General features: G+C 38.0%; 1 pseudogene; it reads left to right on the forward strand.

Annotated features, from left to right (window-relative positions):
- Window positions 1-4,329: 4,329 nt before the first annotated feature.
- LOC118832029 lies at window positions 4,330-12,309 on the forward strand (annotated as a pseudogene).
- Window positions 12,310-13,288: the final 979 nt, after the last annotated feature.

Genomic DNA, 13,288 nt, shown 5'->3' on the forward strand with positions numbered 1-13,288 from the left:
AAGGGTAGCTAGGTGGCACAGTAGATAAAGTACTGGGCCTGGAGTCAGGAAGATTTACATCCTGAGTTCAAATCTGGACTTAGACACTTACTGTGTGATCCTGGGCAAATCACTCAACGCTGTTTGCCTTAGGGCCTCATCTGTGAAGCAAGCTGGAGAACAAAACAGCAAACCACTCCAGTGTCTTCGCCAAAGAAAACTGCCAAATGGGGATGTGAAGAGTCAGTCACAACTGAACAACAATAATACATTTTATTATCATAGTACCTTGCACATAGAAGGTGCTTAAATATCTTGATTATGTATGCACATTGATAATCCGTGATTAATTGTGTGGACCCAAGAGGACATGCATTTCTTAAGAACAGAGACTTTTTTCTTTAGCTCTGTTGCCAGCACCTAGCATGGTATACAGAGCAGGAACCTAATTTGAATTGAATTTGAATAATTTACTTTTATATATGTGAATGTATGTATATGCATTGTCTAAATATAAATAGGTACAACTTGTGAGGCATGGACAGATATGATATCATATGATCTGAGGTCTATCCCATCTTTGCAGAAAGCTGAAAGAAGGCGGCGTTTGAACCAACAGCAGCTTAGATATGGGGGTAAGGCAACCAAGATGTAACATCATAGTAGGGTACTACTACAGAGAAGGGAAGGATGATTTCTACCATTGGGCTCTCATTGCCCTCTCTCCCCATTTTATTTATGTATGTGGGTATGCATACATGTGTAAGTATTTTTTAGGTCAAAATGTGGTATATAATCTGTTTTTTTTCTGCATTTATCCCATAACCATAAAACTTTATGGCATATAATAAATAAGCTGCCTTTAGATAACAAATAAAATCTTTAGTCCGTTAATAGTTGAAAAAGCCAAGGCAAAAAAAAAAGTCAAGACGGCTGACAAATGTAGCACAAGCTATCTTACAGATAACTGTATTTGAATGGTTTACTCTCTTAGGTATGGTTTTCACTCAGACCCCCAAGTAAGTGTGTTCTGATTGTGAGGCTGAAGCTATTTGTTGAATGATGGTCATAGTTCAGTACCCTGCTCCCACATATTAACACCACAAAATAAGATTCCTCTTCGAGAAAATGAAACTCAATAAGAAAAAAGTCCAACAAAATAGTACACATATTTATAACTACTAAACCAGGCTTACAGCATAATACATTACAGTTTCACAAACAATCAATAAGAATTATTGGATATAAAATTACTTTTTGATGACCACTGTGAAAATACAAGCTGTTCAAGTCATTCCTCACACCATTATTGATTTTGCTTAACTTTTCTACTGCATTTTTAAAGGCTTGGTGTCAAGTTTTAAGTCTCCACTCTACAGTAAAATGCTAAGCAAATTCAAGTACACTTGGATTATCCAAAAGGATGAAGGAAAAAAAAGAGGGCTTGAGATTTTTTTATTTCTAATTTTAAGAATAACAGTTTGTGGAAGGCATTTAAAAAGGACACAACCATTGCACTAGAGCAATTAGTCCAGCTTTTTTTTTTGTAAATTTTCACTTAATAGTACTTTTTCCAATTACATGTAAAGACAGATTTCAACATTCGTTTTTGTAAGATATTGAGTTCCAAATTTTTCTCCCTCCCTCCCCAAGAGAGCAAGCAATCTGATATAGGTTACAAATATACAATCATGTTAAACTTATTTCCACATTAGTCATGTTGTGAAAGAAGAATCAGAACAAAAGGAAAAAAAAAACACAGGAAAGGAAAAAAAAAACAATATTATGCTCATGTCTGCCTTCAGACCCATAGCTCTTTCTTTGGATGTGGTTAGCATTTTCCTGCATGAGTCTTGGATAATTGCATTGCTGGAAAGAGCTAAGTCATCATAGTTAATCATTGACAATGTTGCTTTTGCAGTGTGCAATGTTCTCCTGATTTTGCTCACTTCATGCACCATCAATTCATGTAAGACTTTGTGGTGTTAATGTGATTAAAGATCTTCCCAGCCCATTAATCCCCTTACTAGGCCTCAGGTACAGTTAGTTGAAGGAAACTTGATTAGGGAAGGCTTGTTTGTAGGAAGGTCCACACCCTTCCCCAAGAGGTATATTAAGGGTATATATAGTCTGAGGGTAGCTGTTAAGAACTCAGAACTGCAAGGGCTCTCAGAACTGCAAGCTTTCAAAACTGCAGGAAGAGAGGATGCAGGCAAGCAGACAACTAGGATTTGTGAGTGAATGTTAAAAGGAAAGCACCAGCAGAGGGAAAGGTTAACAGGATGGCTTGGCTCCTTGCTGCGATATTGCGTTTTAATTTCCTTACTGTTATAATGAAGTGGGCCTACTGGTTTTGGGATACACTTGCTGCTATGTCGAATTGGAGGTATTAGTCTGGGGATTTGAACCTCTGTTGTCTGAATAAATGTTTTACTTCTTCTGCCTTCTATATGGATAGTCTCTTATATTCTGCAATTCAGGCATATTCATATACAGCCATGTTCATGGTCACCACTGATATTGTGACACTTGTCTTGCAGATACAGACTTTCTAGGATTTTCTGAAATCCACCTGCTCATCATTTCTTATAGAACAACAATATTCCATTACACCCATATAACACAAATTGTTCAAGTATTCCCCAAATGATGGCCAACTCCTCTATCTTATTTTTGCCACCATAAAAGAGGTTCTATAAATATTTTTGTACATGTGGGTCCTTTTCTAATTTTTATGCTCTTAGTGGTATTGCTAGATCAAAGGGTATGCACAGTTTTGTTGACCTTTGAGCATAGTGCCAAATTGCTCTCCAGAATGGTTGAATCAGTTCTCAATTACACCAAGGATGCATTAGAGTTCCAATTTTACCACATCTTTTCCAATATTTATCATTTTCTTTTTCTATCATATTAACCAATCTGAGGCATGTGAGGTGGTATCTCACAGTTGTTTTAATTTGCATTTCTCTAAAAAATAGTGATTTGGAGCATTTTTATATGGCTATTGATAGTTTTGTTTTCTTCATCTGAAAATTGCCTATTCATATCCTTTTACCATTTACCAATTGGGGAATGACTTGTATTCTTATAAATTTGCTACAGTTCTCCATATATTTGATAAATGAGACCTTTATCAGAAACATTGGTTATGGAAATTATTTCCCAGATTTCTGCTTTCCTTCCAATCTTGGTTGTACTGGTTTTGTTTGTGCAAAAACTTTTTAGTTTAATATAGTCAAAATTATCCCTTTAGCACTTCATAATGTTTTCTATCTCTTGGTTGAGCATAAATTGTTCCTTTCTCCATAGATCTGACAGGTAAACTATTCATTGCACTCCTAATTTGATTATGGTCTTGCCCTTTATATCTAAATTGTGTAATCATTTCCAGTTTATCTTGGCATAGGATGTGAGATGTTGGCCTATGCCTAGTTTTCTGCCATACTATTTTCCAGTTTTCCCAGTACTTTTGGCCAAATAGTGAGTTCTTGTCCCAGAAGCTGGAGTCTTTAGGTCTATCAAACAGTAGATTACTATAGGCTTTTACTACTATATCTTGTGTACCTAACTATTCCACTGATCCACCACTCTTTTTGTTAGCCAGTACCAAATAATTTTAATGATTGCCATTTTATAATACCATGTTAGATCTGTTATGGCTAGTCCATAACAATTTTTTTCATTATGTCCTTTGATATTCGTGACCTTTTTTTTTCTTCCAGACAAATTTTGATGAGGGGGGCAAAGCCAAGATGGTTTGAACTTGCCTGAACTCTCCTCAGTTTCCCTCATGAACAACATTAAACAAAGTCTCTAAATGGATTCTGGAGTGACAGAACCCACAGAAAAGATGGAGTGAAACAATTTTCCAGGTTAAGGTAACTTAGAAGGACTTCAGAAAAGGTCTGTATCACTTGAGTAAAAGAGGAGCACAGCAAAGCACAGATTTTGGCATAGCTTTTCAACTTTAATTTTTTTTGAGAGGATTTCTGAGTAGGTATTATAAGCCCTCCATATTTCCCCCAGAAACAAGACAAAATAGCATTTCAGGGCAATCAGGGCACTAAAAATAAGTAAGAGTTGGGGCAGAACAGTGGTCTTCCTGGGATAGTCTCTGAAGAAAAATCCAAAAACCAAGGTTTGTCCCTGTGAAGAATAAACACTGCCAGGCTACTTAAATATAAACAATAAGCAGAAAGCCCTGAGGCTAACTGGTTTGGGAGGTGGCCTCAGATCCAGCCACAGGATCTTTCACCTCCAGGACAGTGTGGGGCAGAGGGCTTCTGAGCCAGGGAAGATTGAGGGAATCTGTGCTGATAAGGATTGCCCTGGGAAAGAAGGAAGGAGCACATGTCCTGTGAGTGCAGAGGCAGTGGGGTGAGGACACCACTGGTTGTGGGCACTTACAGTAAGGCAGAACTATTGGTTTCAGTTCTAAACTAGAGGGGAGAATTGCAGGAGGACTTCAAAAGAGAAGCACCATCTCCCATACTGATGAGGGCCCAGTCTCTGGGAACCCCCTTGAATCTGGAATACAGTCTCTGGGAGCCCCCTTGAACTGTCCTTGAATCTTCCAACTGGATCTGGCCTTCCCCTAAGGCCACAAGCCTCACATTATCATTAGGCCCAAATCTCTACCTAGCCTCACCCTTTATTGTCCAGCTACTTCCCCACCCTTGATATATCAGTATCCATGCCTTCAGCTATTTCCCATCCTTAATTCCATTCTCTAGGTTCCTGGACTCTGACCCCACCTTATCTTCCTTAGACTTCCCCTCAAGACCCTCCCTAAACCCCTCCTCTAGTCACCCCAGACCACCCCTCAATCCCTCCTACAATCTTTGTGTATATAATCTCCATCTTGCCTCCATGAAGGTGCTCAGATTCAATCTAATTCAGTAGGTTGAATCTGGCCCGCTTGTGGAAACAGGCGTCACAAGGTGGGGGGATTTCTTAAGACAGCCTGTTGTGGTGAATCCCTAATAAACTTTGTCTTTTCCCTTGGCTGAGAAGGCTTGAGTCGAATTCTTTCGGCAGGACCCGGTGCGTCAATATTTTGGGGTGCCGACCACCCTCAACCTTAAACCTCTTCAATACCCCAGTACTAGATGTGATTACAAAAAATAAGCTGCTACAAATTTAAAAAAATGAGTAGGCAACGAAGAGAATTCAACTATAGAACTTTACTATGGGAATAGAGACCAGGGGGTCGTCATCAGAGGAGGATATTGAAGCAAAAAAAAAAAAAACAAACCCTCTCCTAACCCCACAAATAATGTCAAATGGCCACCCACCTGTTGCAACAATCTGCTAGCAGCTGCCATAGGGGTGTAAAACCCACCAACAACCAGCACACAGAAAACTGCCAACACAGGTTCTTTGATCTGCTTTCCTAAGGAAAGCAACATTAAGGGGTTAGCAATCTAAGTTTAATCAGAGATACATACATCATTCACTTGGTTCAGGGGAAAAATCCAGCACCCTGAACTTCAGAGCAGATACAAACAGAAATTACAAACATCAACAAACCTTGTCTTATTCAAATCACAATTCATAGTTACCAGAGAAGAACCTACATCTGGGTTGTAAAGCTGGGGCCAGTTGCAGCTTACCCAGAGTCTCAACACTCCTTCCATGAGTGTGCCCCAAAAGTCAAACCCCAAGCTCTCTTCAATAATATCCTGTTCAGAGCCCTGAGGGCTCTGACCTCACCCAGGCTAGGTGTGGGAAAGTTCTCCATCCCCAGTATCACATCATATACAAATCAATGACTCCCAATTGTCTCAGTGCTGAGAAACACTCCAAGACAAAAAGATCCCACTTTATCTGCCCCATTCAAATAAAGACCAGAATCCTGAAGGATACTTAAGAGAAGAACAGCAAAAAGTCTCACTTTAATTACTATTACACCATACAAAAAGAATTCTTAGAAGAACTTTAAAAAGACTTTAAAATCAAATGAGAGAGACTGAGGAAAAATTTTTAAAAAGTAAGAACAACCCAAGATAAAACAAAGAGATTACGAATAAAAAGCCAATGATCTAGAAAAGGAGATCCAGAATCTTAAGGAAGAAAATGACTCCTTGAAAATTAGAATTTGGCAAATGAAAGCCAGTAAAGTTGTAAGAAACCAAGAAATAATAAAACAAAATATAAAGAATAAAAAAAGAAGAAAATGTGAAACATAAGGAAAACAACTAATCTAGAGAACAGATCAAGAAGAGAAAACAAGAATAATCTGACTACCTAAAAGGTGTGCTTAAAAAAAAAAAAAACTTGATACAATAGCACAAGAAATAATTAAAGTGTCCTGAAGTATTAGAACAAGTGGGGAAAGTAGAAAAAGAAAAAGTCCCTCAATCACCACCTGAAAGGGATTCTATGAGGAAAACCTATAGGAATATAATAGTCAAATTTTGAAACCCCCTACTCAAGCAAAAAGTATTTTGAGTAACAAGAAAAAACTCAATTTAAATATGGTGGTGCCTCAACTAGAACCACACAAGACCTAGCAATGGCTACACTAAAAGACCCCTACCTTAGAAAACTATATATAGAAGAGCAAAATAACTGAATTTATGAAAATACATATGAAAATATCATACCTAACAAAGTTAAGCATAATTCTGAAAAAAAAATGACATTTAATGAATTGTAAGGCTTTCCTTTTTTCCTACTTGTATTTTATTACAACAAAATGAACTTAAGAGAAAATGAGAAGTATAAGATCCAAGAGAAATATAAGGTACATATCAAAGACTGATTGATTATAAGGGACTCAGTAAGAATAGACTGCTTGCCTTTTGTATGAAGAAATGTCAAATGAATGTCTAAGATTCATATTAGTAAGTGAGTAGCCATAAGAAGCACTGGAGTAGACCTGAGTATTCTATGATTTTAAAAAGTAAAATTTTTTAGAAACAGGTCAAAAGATTAATTATTTTATTTTATTTTTTCTTTTCTGTTCAGGGACTTGGGTAATAGGGAGACATTTACAATTCTAAACATAATAACAAGGACATTTGTTAAAACATGAAGCAATATACTATTGACTTTTGAAAATAGGTTAGTCTTTTCTGTGTTCACTTATTTGTCAATTCTTACTGAATAATATTTTATGGGTAGTTATAATAGATCTGCAGATTACATGATGTTTATTAGAGGTACATAAAAGGGCATAGACAAGAAGGAAGAGAAAAGGCATATCTGAAGTCTCCCCCAAAACCCCTCCAAATACCTTTAAATAATGCCATAAAACAATTTCTGGAATAGCATAACCCACAAAAGGATGGAGTGAAATAATTTTCCAGCCAAAATAATTATAAGGTCAGTAGGAAAGGTCTGTTGCACCTGTGTAAAAGTGGAGCACAGTCCAGCAGAGAGTGCACCAGGATAGATCTAGCCCCAGCAAACTAAAAGTAGGCCTTGGGAATCATAGAATCAGCAGCAGCAGCAGCTGCTGCTTCCAGAGCTCTATGCACATATATGATAAGGTGGCTGAACAACTAGTCAGAAAAAGAAAATAGGGGACTCTTTTTTTAGCACTGAGGTAGGATTCTGTTGCTTTGTCCATAGTTAAATCTGGGTCACAGTCCTGGGTGGAAGACCTAGGGTTAAGAGGAGCACTAGTACACCAGAGCTTGCAGCCACAGTGGAGCAGGGACCCTCATCAGAGTTCCAGGGCAGAAAAGAATGCTTTTGGTCACTCACAGAGCAGAGCATAGATCAGAAGTATAGTAAACACACCTCTCTTGAGATCATACCACCTTGGAAGAACTGAAAATTTGCAGGACCCTAGGAGTATATATAAAAACAGCTGCATAAAACTGATGAATCTTGCAACAGTTTTCCCTCCACTCTGGAAGGACAGCCCTACTTTAACAAAGAGTTAAACTAGAAATATAGGCTAGGAAAATGAGCCAACAACAGAAAAATAAATTCTGACCACAGAATATTATTATGGTGACAAGGAAGAACAAAACACACTGAGAAGAAGATAACAATGTCAAAGCTCCTGTATCTAAAGCCTTGAAGAAAAAAAAATTACTCTCAGGCCAAGGAAGACCTGAAAAGGGATTTTGAAAATTAAGTAAGAGAGATAGATGAAAAAGTGGGAAGAGAAATGAGAGTGAGGCAAGAAAATCATAAAGAAAATGAGTCAACAGCTTGGTAAAGGAGACAAAAAATACTGGAGAAAATAATACCTTAAAAAACAGACTAGACTTCCAGGAGCCAAGATGGCAGCATAAGCATTAAATCCCTGTCACTGTCGCATACTGACCTCTAAAAAAACAAAAAGAAATAGCCCCCCCAGAACAGATGCTGTTCTAGGGAACAGCAGAACCAGCCAAAAGATGGGGTGGATCTTTTAGGCCAGAAACCTTGAGGTTCAGCAAGAAAAGTCTATTTCACTCAGGTAAGAAGAGAGCTCATTCTAGGACAGGAAGCATCCAGCAAGCTGGCATTAAGCCCCATCTCAGCAAATCAGCAGGAGATCCTGAGCTCCAGGGTGGTGGAGTAGACAAACACCAACAACAGGACCTCACATTTACCTTAGCATAGCCAAGGGAATGCAGCAAACTCCATCTCAGAGGAGAAAGGGCAAGCACATCAGCAGAGCCCTGGGCAGGCAGGTGTCCTCCAGCATAAAAAAAACACTGACTATAGAGAATTATTATGGTAACAGGGAAGAACAAGGCACAAATTCAGAAGAGGACAACATTGTCAATATACCTACAGCTGAAATTTCAAAGCGAAATACAAATTGGTCCCAAGCCCAAAAAGCCTTCTAAGAAGAGCTCAAGAAGGATTTTAAAAGTCAAATAAGATAAATAGAAGAAAAATTGCCAAAAACTGAGAGGTATGCAAGAAAGGATCAACAATTTGGAAAAGGAAGGATGAAAATTTTCTGAAGAAAACAACTACTAAAAAATATAACTGGAAAAAAGACTTTAGACTTCTGGGAGCCAAGATGGTGGAATAAGCAGTAAGCCACTCTCACTCTCCCTTACTGACCTCTAAATATGCAGAAAATATTGCCCCCAGGGGAAAAAAATACCTGGAACAGCAGAGCCAGAAGAAACACGGGGTGTAGCAGTCCTTTAGCCTCAGAGGCTTGGGGGATTAAGAGGAAAGGCCTCTCTCATTCTGGCAGAAGGGGAGCAGTACAGAAAGGGAGGCGTGCCAGCAACCAGTAGCAAGACCTACCTCAGCAAATCAGCAGGAGATCCTGAGCCCCAGGGTGGTGGAGCAGGAAGCACCAAACCAGGACACTCCACATGCCTTGGGACAGACGGGAACCTGTAGATTTCAGCTTGGAGAACCAGTACATAAGCCTTTGGGCGGTGTCCTGCAGCACACAAATCTCCCTGTGCTTTGGAATGGCCCCAGGGGAGCAAGGGTCCTCCAGCATCCAGACTCTCCCCTCTCCCCCACAACACAGACATTGAAAGCTTCAAGGTAGCCTTGTGGAAACACAGAAAAACCTCACCTGGCCTCAGAAACCACCACAAGCTCAGCACAGATAAGCTGCCAGACATCTACAGCACCCAGCCGCCAGCACCTGAGGCCCCAACACAAAAAGCCCCGGGGCCCCCAGAATAAGAAGCCTGGAACTGTGCCCACAATGCTGTAGCAGTAGAGCTCAACTTTAAAAGCTAGGAAATAGACAAACATCAAGAGCAAAAAGCAGAAATGGGAAATGACCATAGATTCTTCCTATGAGGACAGAGAAAATCAAAACACAAATTCAGAAGAGGACAACATTATCAAAGACAAAACCTCCAAGGGGAATAGGAACTAGTCTCAAGCCCTAAAAGCCTTCTTGGAAGAGCTCAAGGATTGTAAAAGTCAAATAAGAGAGGTGAAAGAAAAATTGGGAAAACAAATGAGAAAGTATAAAAGGTAGGACAAAAACTGGCTGTAGAAAACAATTCCTTAAAAAAAAAAAAAAAACAATTGGCCAAATGGAAGAAAAAAGTGCACTGAAGAAAATAGCTCCTTAAAAAATAGAATTGGTCAAATGCAAAAGGGACAAAACTCACTGAAGAGAAGAACTCCTCAGAAAGTAGAATTGGCCAAATGGAAAAGGACATACAAAACCTAATGGAAGAAAACAATTTCTTAAAAATTAGAGTTGGGCAAGTGAAAGCTCATGACTCTATGAGACATCAAGAATCGGTCAAACAAAATCCAAAGTATGAAAAAATAGAAGAAAACATAAAATACCTCTTTGAAAAAAACAACTCACCTAGAAAATAGATGCAGGAGTGATCATTTAAGAATTATTGGTCTATCTGAAAGTCATGATGAAAAAAAGAGCCTGGACAAGATCTTTCAGGATAAATTAGTCATCCAAAGAATCCGCTGATCATCTCCTGAAAGAGATCAAAAATTGAAAATGCCAAGGAATAATATGCCAAAGAATAACCAAATTCCAGAATTATCAGGTCAGGTTTGTTTTTTTTGGGGGGGGGAAGTGGGGGAATTGCTCATGGCTCTTTTGACATTGTTGTAACCTGAATTTGTGTCTAGATCATCTCTGTCACCATCATAACTTTCTATGGTTAGATTTTTTTGTCGTTGTTTTTTGTCCTTTCTCCTTTCTTTTAATTTTAAGCTTTGCACCCGGGATGGAAGGAGCACTGTCTCAGTCTTCTTATGCCAGGGGCTGCATTTTCTGGCTGTTTATCTGTTGCTGTATCAATGTTGCCCTGAGGCCAAAGGCCTTGTGTCTGGTGTTGTCATTTGCCTGCTCTACCACACAGAAATTCAAGATCTCCCTCTGGTTTCCTAAAGAGGGCTTCCTACTTACTTGTGAGGACACTTCTTATCCTGTACTGTGCTCCCCTTTTACCCAAATAAGATAAACCTTTTTTGCTGATTGTCGACATTTCTTGGGCTCAAAGATTGTTTCATCCATTCTTTCTGATCGTTCTACTATTCCAGGATTTGTTTTGGGGCAATATTTTATGGTTGTTTGGAGGTGAATGTGGGAGAATTGTGGCAATTTACTGCATATTCCACCATCTTGGATCCCATTCTCACATTTTATTTTTGATAGTAAATAAACTACTCTCTTCCTGATGCCACTAGAATCCATTTCCCACCACAAGGGGGATTTCTGTTTCATAGCCACCCCTTCAAGCAAGATCCTGCTTCTACACACAAAAAGGGGGAGAGATTTAGGACATCATTAAAAACTGATATTTTTGGATTACTGAATGTTGCTAACTTTACATTCTTCAATATCTTAGCAAAGAGCTAGACAACATCAGAAAACTTTACATTCAGCACTATTGAGCCTAATGAGAGTTGAGCACCTGAACAAGATGATAGATTTGACTTTTTATGTTAATATCATGAACCTTCAAGCACATTCCAAGCTTTTTTGAATATAGTCAATACTGAGGGCCTTATGAAAGTAATTTAGGCTGGACAAAGGCTAGAAAATGCTTTTTTGCCTCATCCATTTCTTGCAAAGGAATCTTTTATCTAATGCACTCCTTTGAAGATGATGGAATCACTCACAACAAAGGAATTGTAGATCCTGTTTGAGACAGAAATGATATACAAAGAACTTCAGCTTAAAAATGAGGAAATAATTATGCCAATAATAGATAAGCTAGAAAAGGTGACTTGAGAGGAGACCAGAAATTGAAAATTAGTATAACATGATGTGCAAAATTAAAACTTAGGTAATAGATCAAAGAAATCAGTATGCTTCTATCTTGATTGGAATGAAAAAGAGAATGAATTGTTGAATAAATGTATGCTTCTGACTTCAAAACCAGTTATCTACCGGGCTAACCTTTCAAAAATGAACTATATTGAAAAGAAAAAACAAATAGTTAATAGAAATTAAATAGTGGGTGGACTAGCAAGATCTAGGTGCCTTGGTCATTCCTTTTAGTGGGATCTTGAAACTTAAGTTGCAAGAAATTAATGCTGAGGAAAAGCAGAAATATTTGGAAACAAACACGACAAAAAGGTCTTTCTAAAAGATCATTAAAACTGACTATGTAGCATTCCAACCAGAATACTTTTTCAAAACAGGCCTTGATAAAGTACCTGCTTCAGGAACAGGCCCAATGATCCTCAAACAGAAGAAAAAAAAATTTGAAAAAAATTTCTTGAGCAAACTTTTTGTAAAAATCAATCAGTTTTGGAAGGTGATTCATTATGTCTAATGTGATGAAATAGAAAGATTTTAAAGACTGAGGTTCAGAAAATATTGTCAAGGCTGCTAGGAAATACAAGTAAAACTGCATAGTTAAAGATGGAGGTATCTTCTTTATATGCAATAAACCTCAACTATCTAAGAAGAAATGACTTAAATATTGCTCACTGTTCAGAAATAAGTAGTGCTATTTAAAAGAGTCAAAGGAATTTGTATTTGGGTAAAAATAATTGAAAAGATGAAGACACAAATACCTTTGTAATCATATATTCTAGCAAATAAAAATAAAGAAGGATTTTTTGAGGGGGAAGGGGAGACTTTGGGAAGGGTATAAAATACATTATATAAAATAAAAAGAGATATCCTTGGAATATCCTGGAACCATCCACAGGAACATCCTGGTTGTGCTCCTGTTCTTCTTTGTCTCCACCCACACTTTGGTCACCCTAAGGCGGTATTTTAACTCTTTTGTGCAGGAAAATCTTGAGAGCTTGGAATTTTCTGACCTACTCCACCATCTTCCCAGAATTGTCTCCTCTTAATTCTGCTTTTTAAGGCATTCTTCTCCTGATTGCCCTTTGGACATTTTTTGCCATTTAGGTTAGCCTATTTTTAAGCTGTTATTTTCTTCAGTATTTCTGGGGTCTCCTTTAGCAAGCTGTTGACTCATTTTTCATTATTTTCTTGCATCACTCTCCCTGATACTCTACAATAGGAGGACAAAATAGAAAATGAAAGAATCCACCAATCACCTCCTGAAAGAGATCATAAATTGGAAACTTCCTGTAATATCATAATCAAATTGCAGACCTTACAGATCAAGGAGAAAATATTTCAAGCAACCAGAAACAAAAATTTCAAGTATCACACGGAGTCACAGGATAACAAAAGATTTAGTGCTTTTACATTAAAGGCAATATTGGAGAGCTTGGAATATGATATTCCATAGTGCAAAGGAACTAGGATTACAACCAAGAATCACCTACCCAGCAAAACTGAGTATAATACTTTAGGGGGAAAAAATGGATATTCAATGAAATAGAGAACTTTCACACATCCTTGATGAAAATAACAGAGCTGAATAGGAAATTTGATTTTCAACTGCAAGACTCAAGAAAAGCATAAAAAGGT

The sequence above is a fragment of the Trichosurus vulpecula genome, chromosome 9, assembly GCF_011100635.1.
Source record: "Trichosurus vulpecula isolate mTriVul1 chromosome 9, mTriVul1.pri, whole genome shotgun sequence".
NCBI classification, from domain to species: domain Eukaryota; kingdom Metazoa; phylum Chordata; class Mammalia; order Diprotodontia; family Phalangeridae; genus Trichosurus; species Trichosurus vulpecula.